Here is a 4,699-nt window from a genome sequence, read left to right on the forward strand (position 1 = left end):
GCTGGAGGGAGCCTCCCTGGGGTCACAGCTCCATTCCCGGAGGTCAGGTCTCCCTGGGGCACACGAAGACGAGTGGGGACAGGGAAAGGATGGACAAGCGCTGCTCGCTCAACACTTCTGGGTCCTTCAGACCCAGTCTTGGGCGCCACGGGTGGCCTTAGCAGCTCACCTCCTTCCTCTCTCCCCAGCACCCCACCTCCCAAATGAAGACACCCCGCCTGCTTCCAGAAGCTCATCCCATGCCTGCCCGGGGAAAGCCTCCCTGGGGCCTGCGGCCCTTGCTCAGGTGCAGTTAGTTCTGGGCTCAGGCTCTCCTGGGCTAGCAAGGAAGGGATCAGAGAAGCAGGAGACTCAGGACCCAGGTGGGCAAAAGCAGGGGGCAAGGTGAGCAGGGAAGTCAGGACTCCCAGCTACAAACTCCACAGATGCTCACAGGACTCAACGGACCTCCCCTTCCTGAGTCTTGTCAGACTGAGGCTGTGAAAGAATCACATGCTGGCCTTGGCTGTCCCAACCCCGAGCTCCACCTGCAGGTCAGGCCCTGTCCACTCCTCCTGACCATCACCCTGTGTACTCCTGCACTGTCCTTGCCACCCAGCCCATTATCAACGGAGATGAGTCCTGGGGTGAGAGGTCAGTCTCTTCTGTCATCATCCCAGGGTCTGTGTGGCCTGGGTGGGGGCCTCCCTTTGGGCCTTGAGGGAGGAGGAACCAGCGTCCAGCAGATGCCAGCTGGACTCCGGGTCCTATGATGGGCAGATGCTAGCACTTCTGCCTAGAGTGCCTCCAGCTCACTCCAAGAGCAGCCTTGGACACCCCTTCTTACAGCACCACCCAGTGTCAATCTAGAGTACGGCACCAGACCTTAGTAGACAATGATGAGGTGGGCACCCCTCTCTTTAAAAAGTGTTTCCCTCTCCTTCTCTCTCCCCCACCTCTCTCTCACACACACACACACACACACACACACACACACACACTCCCTAGACTGGTCCCATCCTAATGCAGTTTGTTCTCTCTAGACTCCACATTCTGGTCCTCCCAGAAGATGAAGCCTCTAGGTTTCCATGGCAACAGTAGTTGGCTCCCTGATTACTGAGTTACAATGAGCCCTTCTCTCCATCTAACTTAGGAGGTTTCCAGGGGACACAGGCTGGGAATCTACTCCTGGGCTCCAGATTCACCTTGTGACCAGAGGCAAAACCCTACCTCTCAGGCCTCAGGGTCCCCTGGGTTCACTGAGGATGAGGCTACATACACCCTGATCCTTCAGTTCTGACACACCTACTCCAGTTCTGACACGCTGACTTACATAATTATCTTACATATCAGAAACATCTAGTTACATATATAAAACAAGAGATTCTAGCCTATTCACATATCCAGAAAAACGTCACAAGAAATGTCTCACATATACATGAAAACATACTAAAATTCTAAAAAAACACAAGAAATCTTACCTATACAAACACTCCTGATTTAAGGAGATGAATCCTCTGTTCCTGTCCGGTATTATAATTTTGGTATTCATGTCTACAAATGAATTTATAGGTTTGATACCATTCTAATCACAAGTGCAGTAGAATTGTTTTAATTGAACAAATATATCCCAAAATTCACCTGGAAAAAATAAGCCAATTTTCCCAAGATATCAAAGAAAAATTTATAAAAGAACAAGAATAAGAAAGCACTTGCCATAGCAGTTCTCAAACTGTACTAAAACTCTGAAATAACCAAGACAGTGGTACTGGATCGAGAATGACCAAACAGACAAATGCAGTGTGGAAAGAGATCCATGTCTGTAGAGGAAATTGGTTTATGATAAAGATGGCCTTTCAAAAGACTGAAGAAATGTTGCACTATTTGCCAAATGGTTTAGAGATCAACTTGCTATCTGGGGGAAAACAGTGTATCCCTACTTCATATCAGACACAAAAACAAATAACAGATGGATTAAGGTTTATGTAAAACGGAAAACATTTCTACAAGGAAAAAATATTAGACAATACTGTTCTAATCATGTGTAGAGAGTAGAGGAGCTGCTCTAAGCAAGTTCCTAAATCCAGAAGCCAAACAGATTTTATAAGGTTCAAAACAGCAGTCTTCTCATATGGCAAGAGATACTGTAACTGAAGTGAGTGCAAAGTTGGTGGTCATCCAAGGGGGTGGCGTGTCATCTACTGTCATATATGGCTGAATGATGCTCTTTCCGGAAGAAATGTCTCACACTGGTGTATCAGAGACCGTTAAAGACATTCACTCTTTTGAGTCATTAATTTCATGTCTCTGAAGCTATTCTAAGAAAGTAATCTAAGTGAGCATGGAAATTTACAATAAGGATGTTCATCATTGAGAATTCAGAAACTATTGAAATAACCAAAACAGGAGAGTGATTAAATAAATTTCAGTAAGTCCATTAAAAAAAGCTCTATTCTAGAGACACTAAAAGTTTTAAGTGTTAAATGATATGGGAAGACATGCTACAAGAAAACTTTAGATGTCAGTCTACACAACTTTGTGGAAAGGATATATGTGCACATGAACATAAATAATTGTCTTGTGTATAGATTCAATCTGTTTATTTTTTTTCAGATAATGCCCAGGAAGATTTTTTTCCTAAAGCATCTAAAGAAAATTTAAATCCATTTTTCAATTAACAAATGATTTCTGCATAGCAGCACAAAACAGAACAAGCTCATTTCTAGAATTCTCTCTGCTGTGTCCGCAATTTGACTTCTACTTCACTCTGCAAAGCTTCTACTGTTCTCCTGGGAATGACAGGAACTTGTTCTGGGCATTGGCTACCCAAGGCTTCCCTCTCTCAGCCTGAATTTAAGTTTCTCCTTTGTCACAATAACTTCTCTTTGAAGAATATTAGTGCAAAGTTTATAAAATTGCATCCCCCACTCCCAAAGATACAAATGCTGTCAGTAAAGCAAGTGAAAATTAAGTGGTTGAGAGAAGCACAGAATAAAGGGCCAAGAGATGGAACAACAGCAAAACATATATTTTCTTTAAGGTCTGAAAGTCAGACAGCGTTTATTTTTAATTGACAAACTTCACTGAAGGGAAAAACAACATAGTACTTTACTCTGATTTTTATGTTTACTTTATCAGATTTTTCTTTTGTTTACGGTTTGGCCTTACCCCTCCTGTCTTTCTTTTTCTGTTTTTCTTTTTAAATGAACTAAGCGTTGCCAAAGGTGAACACAAAGTAAAAGATTAAAAAGAAATACATGAAGGGTGGGAATTCCCTGGTGGTCCAGTGGTTAGGACTCGGTGCTTTCATTGCTATGGGCTCAGATTCAATCCCTGGTCAGGGAATTAAGATCCCATAAGCCGCAAGTTGCAGCCAAGAAAACCAAAAACCATGAAGGAAAAGATGCTCAATTTCAGTATTCACTAAGGAAACGCAAAGGAAAACCACAATACCACACACTATGTGCTCACCGGGATGGCTAAAATAAAAGAAAGTTTTGGTGAGGATGTGGCACAAGCAGAACTCATACTGTTGGCAAAGGTGCATCTGTAGCACCATCTTGGAAAACTTGCGCAGCATCTGCTAGAGCTGAACGTAAAACTCAGCAATTCCACTCCTAGGTACATACCTCACAGACATGCAAACACATGTGCAGCAAGAGAAAGGTACAAGAAGGTTCATAACAGCACTAGTCACTGTTCCCAAACACCTTCAACTCCCTAAATGCCATCAACATTAAAATGGACATATAAACTGTTTTACAGTCACACAAATACTATACAGAAGCAATAAATGAACTACTATACATGCTTAACACAGGTGAAGCTCACAAATATAATATCAGCAAAATAAGCCAGACTCAAAGAGGGGATAAGAAATTGTCCATTTATTTAAATATCAATCATAGGCAAATTATACGGTTCATGGGGTTCTCACAGCAAGAATACAGATGCTGGGAAAAATTGAAGGCAGAAGGAGAAGAGGGCAACAGAGGATGAGATTACTGGATTGCATCACTGATCCAATGGACATGAGTTTGAGCAAACTCCGGGAGATGGTAAGGGACAGGGAGGCCTGGTGTGGTACAGTTCATGGGGTTGCAAGGAGTCAGACACGACTTGATGACTGAACAACAATAGGCAAAATTACCTAGTATGTTAGAAGTCGGTTTAACTGCTTTGGGCTTCCCTGGTGGCTCAGCTGGTAAAGAATTTGCCTGCAATGCAGGAGACCTGGGTTCGATCCCTGGGTTGGGAAGATCCCCTGGAGAAGGGGAAGGCTACCCACTCCAGTATTCTGGCCTGGAGAATTACAGTCCATGGGGTCACAGAGCGCTGGACACGACTGAGCGACTTTCACTGTTAACTGCTTTGGAGGGAGAAGTTACCAGAAAGGAGTTCAAAGGGAGTTTCTTGAGTGCTCTTGATGTTTTGTTCCTTGGTCTGGGTTTTGTTAACATAACTGTGTTCAGCCATGAAAATTCATTTTAAGCTGTGTCCCTAATAGTTGTGCATTTTTATGTGTACAAATATACACTTCAAAAAAGTTTAAAAAGAGAAGTAAATCAAATGTTAACAGGAGTTGCCTCTAGGTGTTAGGATTATAGGTAACCTTATGTTTCTTCTTTATATTGTTTCATGTATTCCAAATTTACTACAAGGTTTTCTAATATTATTTTACAATATATGTTCATACCACATGATAACATCATGTTTCTAA

This window comes from Dama dama, chromosome 1 (assembly GCF_033118175.1).
Source record: "Dama dama isolate Ldn47 chromosome 1, ASM3311817v1, whole genome shotgun sequence".
Taxonomy (NCBI): domain Eukaryota; kingdom Metazoa; phylum Chordata; class Mammalia; order Artiodactyla; family Cervidae; genus Dama; species Dama dama.